The sequence below is a fragment of the Schistocerca nitens genome, chromosome 10 (assembly GCF_023898315.1).
Source record: "Schistocerca nitens isolate TAMUIC-IGC-003100 chromosome 10, iqSchNite1.1, whole genome shotgun sequence".
NCBI lineage: Eukaryota > Metazoa > Arthropoda > Insecta > Orthoptera > Acrididae > Schistocerca > Schistocerca nitens.
This window is the reverse complement of record NC_064623.1, coordinates 104,884,024-104,892,143: the sequence shown is the minus strand read 5'-3', so window position 1 is coordinate 104,892,143 and position 8,120 is coordinate 104,884,024.

Genomic DNA, 8,120 nt, shown 5'->3' with positions numbered 1-8,120 from the left:
ACCTGGAATGCACTAAAAAGTTAATCCAATCTTTGTCGTTCGATTCACAAAACTTTTATTTTCTCATACTAATTACATGTTTTCTAAGGATATTCCAAACATATTTGTTTCAAACTTTCAGTAAATGTTACACAGTACCTTCTGCATAATTTAACACACCCTTTTTCCAAAAAACTGTATATTTTTGAATATATAAATAAAAAATTGCAAAAAAATATTGTGAATTTTCATTACAATTGAAAAAAATCATCTTTAATAACTGAACTAAAATTTTGTAAAATCCCTGTGTTAAGTTGTAACCCATATTTCAATAAATAATCTGTAAAAAGTTCAACTTCCTACCTCAAATACTTTGTGAGGAAAGATGTAATTTATAAGCGTTATTTTAACATTGCAAGTATAGGGCATTCCGGAGCCCCTTAACGTGCTGCGTCGCCCGAATAAGACGCAGCCAGTGCAAAAGCACCACAGGCGCAAAGATGCCGGCTGCTGCCAGTGCTATACTCGCCACTTGCACGAGTTCCACCAGCGCCACGGTCGGCGCTGAGGAGGAACATGTCGACTTCGCCTCGGACAGTTGCCGGCCTAGAATAGTCCGCCAATAACATGACAACAATGGGCAGAAGCCTACTGGGGTGACAGAAGAGAAGCTCTCGCCCAATTGATTATAGATCATCGTCCAGGGCTGACTTAGACAGGGAACGTCGTTAAGATGAATCTCAGAAGTGAACACAGCTGTTGTAAATTCCATTTGTTATGTACTGCGAAGCTTACCTACGATTATTTACACTTAGCCATTGAGGACCTTATATGTGTCATATTGCAAGCAGTGTTGCAGACTTAATAATTCAACAAATCCCAAAGATAAGTAAACCTTTCAACTCATCTGTGATTATGTTACTAATTTATTGCAGTGTTGTAGAACCTTCGTTCTCCTATTCCGTTACCTAAACCTGGGTCTTAGCTGTGTAATACTGGCAGGTAGAAATTGTCTTAGCGGTGTACTCCACCAGAAGCCGTTTCGCGAACTCACAAACTCGGCCTATCGTAACAACAGAGCAACTCGGCCTCCACAGCAGTAGCGACGAGGCCTTTACAAAACTGGTGACGAGGATTTCAAAATAACGCACATAACGGGGGACGCTTTTAGAGAGCTGAGTGTTGTGCCAGTCTTGGATAGGGTAAATAGAAGTATTTATAACTGTATAATCGTGTAACTAATGAGGAGGTACTGAATAGAGTTGGGGAGAGGAGGAATATGTGGCTCAACTTGCCTAGAGGAAGGGATCCGTACGTAGGAAATGTTCTGAGGCATCAGTGGATCACCAATTTAGTGTTGGAGGGCAGTGTGAAGCATAGAAGTACTAGAGGGAGTCAAGAGATGAATACACTAAGCAGATTCAGAAGCATATAGGGTGCAGTAGTTACTTGTGGATGAAGAAGCTTTCGCAGGATAGAGTAGCATGGAAAGCTGCATCAATCCAGTCTCTGGACCACAACAACAATGTAACTGCACACTTCTTAGGATTCCGTGTTGTGTTTCCTGAACTTTCCTTATTATTTTGTAATTATACATAAATTAATTGAATCCTTCTTTTCTTATTTAACAAGGATCGATCCCTATACGCATCCTGAATATAATAGATGAGGAATAGATATATAGGGAAGAACAACTTTAATTAATTTTTCATTGTCAATAATACCTAAGTGTTGTCGTGAGAAACAGAGCCACCATTAGACAGCGATAAATCCACACTAACACCACTGATCGTGTGTTGCAGTATTACGGATTGTATTATATGGAAACTACAGCCGTAATTTTTCCCGAGGACATGCAGCTTTACGCATGGAGAGCTGCATCAAACCAGTCTCAGGACTGAAGACCACAACAACAACAACAACGAACATTGACACTGAAATGAAGTTTGTCAGGTGTCAAGATTATCTTCTTTGAGTTGAACAAACGAGCCGTTGCTATGAACCTAATAATTACAACTTACTATGTATTTAAATCAAACGCAACCAACAGGCTATTTTGAACATTTAGTGTAAGAGAACGTTTGACCTAATGGTATTACGTTCGGCTTACGTATTTTTCCCATGATTAATGTGATTGTGAAAAATAGAAAATGAGCTCTAATAATAAAGCGTATCCGAGACTATCACGCCTATTTCTTGCCCTATATGTGAGTAGTGTTCCCTGAAAGCTTGGCCATACCTTTCCCGATCCACCATACATGTTACCTTGTTCCTACATCGCAGAATTAGCGCAGTATCGAAGAATATTTTGTCATGCAGCTCGCGACCGAGCTCTAAGGAATGTAAACTCTTCACTCTTCAGCACGTCCACAAAAAAAAAAAAAAAAACAGAAGAAAAAGTTCGCACTTGGAAGACTTTCGGAGGCAGTGCACGTACCATATGGTTTTCAGATAACACGGCGCGCCTGGGACGTGGCTTGCTTAGATTAGCGGGCTGCGGGGAGAAAAGAAAAACACAAGTAGGGCAGTGGGGAAGGGGGTGGAGAATCATGGGGCCGCGGGGAGTCCCAATTGGAAACTTGTTCCTCCGGCACGCCGTTTTCCGCAGCTCCAGCATCAGCCTCGCTGCCATAAATAACAAGATCGGAAATCACACTGCAGGCTTCGAACTGCGCACGGTGCAACAAACTCATGGAATTATGAATGGCCCCTGGCTAGTGGCTGATTCTGCCAGTTTTTGACAGGCCTCAGCTACGGAAGAAAAATGATTTCACTGCATTTGGCACTGTCTGATTATACGAGGTGCATTCAAGTTCTAAGGCCTCCGATTTTTTTTTCTAATTAACTACTCACCCGAAATCGATGAAACTGGCGTTACTTCTCGACGTAATCGCCCTGCAGACGTACACATTTTTCACAACGCTGACACCATGATTCCATGGCAGCGGCGAAGGCTTCTTTAGGAGTCTGTTTTGGCCACTGGAAAATCGCTGAGGCAATAGCAGCACGGCTGGTGAATGTGCGGCCACGGAGAGTGTCTTTCATAGTTGAAAAAAGCTAAAAGTCACTAGGAGCCCGGTCAGGTGAGTAGGGAGCATGGGGAATCACTTCAAAGTTGTTATCACGAAGAAAATGTTGCGTAACGTTAGCTCGATGTGCGGGTGCGTTGTCTTGGTGAAACAGCACACGCGCAGCCTTCCCGGATGTTTTTGTTGCAGTGCAGGATGGAATTTGTTCTTCAAAACATTTTCGTAGGATGCACCTGTTACCGTAGTGCTCTTTGGAACGCAATGGGTAAGGATTACGCCCTCGCTGTCTCAGAACATGGACACCATCATTTTTTCAGCACTGGCGGTTACCCGAAATTTTTTTGGTGGCGGTGAATCTGTGTGCTTCCATTGAGCTGACTGGCGCTTTTTCTGGATTGAAAAATGGCATCCACGTCTTATCCATTGTCACAACCGACGACAAGAAAGTCCCATTCATGCTGTCGTTTCGCGTCAACATTGCTTGGCAACATGCCACACGGGCAGCCCTGTGGTCGTCCATCAGCATTCGTGGCACCCACCTGGATGACACTTTTCGCATTTTCAGGTCGGCATGCAGGATTGTGTGCACAGAACCCACAGAAATGCCAACTCTGGAGGCGATCTGTTCAACAGTCATTCGGCGATCCCCCAAAACAATTCTCTCCACTTTCTCGATCATGTCGTCAGACCGGCTTGTGCGAGCCCGAGGTTGTTTCGGTTTGTTGTCACACGATGTTGTGCCTTCATTAAACTGTTGCACCCACGAACGCACTTTCGACACATCCATAACTCCATCACCACATGTCTCCTTCAACTGTCGATGAATTTCAATTGGTTTCACACCACGCAAATTCAGAAAATGAATGATTGCACGCTGTTCAAGTAAGGAAAACGTCGCCATTTTAAGTATTTAAAACAGTTCTCATTCTCGCCGCTGGCGGTAAAATTTCATCTGCCGTACGGTGCTGCCATCTCTGGGACGAATTGACAATGAACGCAGCCTCATTTTAAAACAATGCGCATGTTTCTGTCTCTTTCCAGTCTGGAGAAAAAAAATCGGAGGCCTTAGAACTTGAATGCACCTCGTATTCGTGATACACTACATCCAGAGAGTAATCGGTTCCTACTGCTTTGTATTATAGAAGTCCCAATGAAATAACTTCATCTGAACGTACGAGGGTGGTTGGATAAGTCTGTAAAATTTCCATGAAAGAATTGAACAAGGACTGCATAAAGAATTAGAACAATATATAGCGTACAGTTCAATGTTGATAAACGTCTGAGTTGGTCAGTGTCTCCACTACGGCTGAAAATGGAGTAACCTGTGTTTCGATCTGCTAATAAACATTTTCATTTGAACAGCTGGGCTGCCGCACGAATCGAAACAGAAGTGGATGAAGCTCGCTCAGATTCTGCACCATCACTGAAGAGCGTTTACTTTTGGATTAATGAATTTAAGCGTGGTCGGACAACCGCCGAAGGCTTAGGGCACCCTGGCAGTTCAGATGAGGTCACCTCAAAGGAAACCATTCACCAAATCAATGATACTGTACGTGAAGGTTATATGGAGTGAGGACTGCGTATTAGAAAGGCGGACTAACACTATCAAACTTTTATGAAAGCTGTGCATTCAAATAAATTATTAAATCGTTAATCAGAACCATGCTATTCTGGTAAACCCTCAGCGCATTATATTTCACAGTGGAGACTTAGGTAATGACTTTCAATTAAATAAATCAAGCAAACTCTCAAGAAAAAAATTGTTCAAATGGTTCTAAGCACTATGGGACTTAACGTCTGAGGTCATCAGTCCCCTAGAATGAGAACTACTTAAACCTAACTAACCTAAGGACATCACATACATCCATGCCAGAGGCAGGATTCGAACCTGCGACAGTAGCAGCAGCGCGGTTCCGGACTGAAGCACCTAGGACCGCTCGGCCACAGCGGCCTGCGCAAAATCTCAACAAATTAAAACTGCTTATTTTCTAAATTTTAATTTACTTGAAATTACTTACCCAGAAAACTGTAAAAGCATAATTACCATTTACACAATGAAAATTTATTTGATGCTGTTTTCGCAGAAAAATCCATAAAACAAAAATTATTATTTAGACATCTCAGTTTAACAGACACAATTTTCTTTTAACCATGAAACTGTAATTAAGGAACGTTTTCTTACAGAGTTATGTCCATGTCTCGCACACCAGCCAATGAAAGAATCTCACGTACTGTCACAACCACATAGGCTTCAACAATGCTTAGGGTTACATTAATTAGCAGCACTTGACAAAGATTAGTAAATTTCCTTTGACCGCAGCCTGGTCGACAACCCAGGTGGCCCAGTTACTTCAAACAGCTTACAAACAGCATACAGCGACAAATGGCGCCAGACTAATACTAATGACAATATTCTCTATTACACAGAAATATCACCGAGCGAGGTGGCGCAGTGGTTAGACACTGTACTCGCATTCGAGAGGACGACGGTTCAATCCCGCGTCCGGCCATCCTGATTTAGGTTTTCCGTGATTTCCCTAAATCACTCCAGGCAAATGCCGGGATGGTTCCTCTGAAAGGGCACGGCCGGCTTCCTTCCCCATCTTTCCCTAATCCGATGAGACCGATGACCACGCTGTCTGGTCTCCTTCCCCAAAACCAACCAACAGAAATATCTCATTCCACATCCGTCTGTACAGGCATGGTATATGACATACTTATAATCAGAAGGATATGGTGAAGTGAGAAACAGCACAATCTAACACACGACTTCCACCTGTTCTAAAAGAGTGAATCGCGTGGTGCAAGCACATCCGTTAGCAGCATCTACATCTACATCTACATGGATATTCTGCAGATCACTATTAAGTGCCTGGCAGAGGGTTCATCGAACCACCTTCACAATTCTCTGATATTCCAATCGCGTATAGCGTGCGGAAAGAACGAACACCTGTATGTTTCCGTACGAGCTCTGATTTCCCTTATTTCATGATGGTGATGATTTCTCCCTATGTATGTCGGCGTCAACAAAATATTTTCGCATTCGGAGGATAAAGCTGATGATTTGCATTTCGTGAGAAGATTTCTCCGCAACGAAAAACGCCTTTGTTTTAATGATGTCCATCCCAAACCCTGTAATATTTCAGTGACACTCTCTCCCCTATTTCGCGATAATATGAAACATGCTGCCCTTCTTTGAACTTTTTCTATGCTCTCCGTCGATCCTATCTGGTAAGGATCCCACACCACGAAGCAGTATTTTAAAAGAGGACGGATAAGCGTAGCGTAGGCAGTCTCCTCAGTAGATCTGTTACATTTTGTAAGTGTCCTGCCAATAAAACGCAGTCTTTGGTTTGCCTTCCCCACAACATTTTCTACGTGTTCCTTCCAATTTAAGTTGTCCGTAATTGTTATTCCTAGGTATTTAGTTGAATTTCCGGCCTTTGGATTTGGCTGATTTATCGTGAAACCGAAGTTTAACTGATTTCTTTTAGCACTCATGTGGGTGACCTCAAACTTTTCGTTATTTAGGGTCAATATCCATTTTGAGAATTGTTTTGATCTTCTGATGACTATACTAGTCGATAAACGACAGCGTCATCCGCAGACAATCTAAGACGGCTGCTCAGATTGTCTCCCAAAACGTTTATATAGATAAGGAACAGCAAAGGGCCTATAACACTACCTCGTGGAACGTCAGAAATCACCTTTGTTTTAGTCGATAACTTTCCGTCAATTGCTATGAACTGTGGCCTCTCTGACAGGAGATCAGGAATCCAGTCACATAAGTGAGGCAATATTCCATTACCACGTAATTTCACGACAAGCCGCTTTTGTGGTACAGTGTCAAAAGTCTTCCGGAAATCGAGAAATACGGAAACAATTTGAAACCCCTCGTCAATATGGATACTAAATTGTCACCACTAGCATCCTCAGAGGCTGCGTAACTAGAAATGTAGGCACCCGTTATACAGCAGTAATACAGGCGTAAAACACACGATTAAATGTGCTGCCTTAATCCTTTGCTGTTCAGATGTCCCCCAGCACATTACTGCATACAAACTCCAACAATCTCCCCCTCCGGCCACAGTCCAACGACATCACCATACGCATATCCGACCTTGAAATCTGGATTAACACCGATCCCTCCCAAGGCCCACTGAGTGCCTTCAGGCAGACAATTCTCGCACAATCGGTACTGATCATGTCCACAGGGAACCCGCCGTCTCTCCGTGACAACATACACTGACTCCAATATGCACCTCTAGCTGCGGTTTCCGGTCTGGGATGGCACCACCACCAAGCGTGGAAGACGCTTACTACCTTAATTGTGGCTCTCCATGGCACATATGGTAATCCAAGCCCGACGAATAAAAATTCGTGAGATTGCTGAAGCTGTTAGTGAGTGCATAATATCCTGAATCGAGAATTGTCTATGAAGAAGCTGTGTGCGAGGTGGGTGCCGCTATTGCTCACAGTCGACCAAATGCACACCCGAAACAACATTATAATACAATGTCTGGCGATATTTAAACCGCAATCAGCAAGACTTTTTGAGCCGATTTGTGATTGCTGATGAAACATAGATCAATCCCTACACACCAGAGACAAAACGTCAGTCAAGACAACGAACAAAGCCTGGTGGACGTGTACAGAAGAAGTCAAAGACTGGTAACGTGGTGGCATCTGTTTTTTGGGATACCCATGGAATAATCGTAGACTGCAGAACCATAACTAGACCCTAATATGCTTCGTTGTATGATCGTTTGTAATGTGCGTTGGCTGAAAAAAGACCACGGTTGGAACGCAAAAACTGTTCCCTTTCAGTAGGATAAAGCACCATCCCTCGCATCAGTAATAACAACGGCGAAAGTGCATGAACTTTGAATTGGTTCCTCAACCGCCCTATTCACCAGCCTTAGCCCAAGGTCGCTTCCTCGTGTTCCCTAGCCTGGAACTTTGTATTGCTGGGAAGAAATATTCATCAAAAGAAGTGTTAGTTCCAGTGAACGAGTGTTTTGCACACTTTCACAGAAACTATTTTTTTGCGATGGTATGTAACTGTGGAGAATCGTACGACCAGGTGTTTATCCGTTAAAGAATACTATGTCG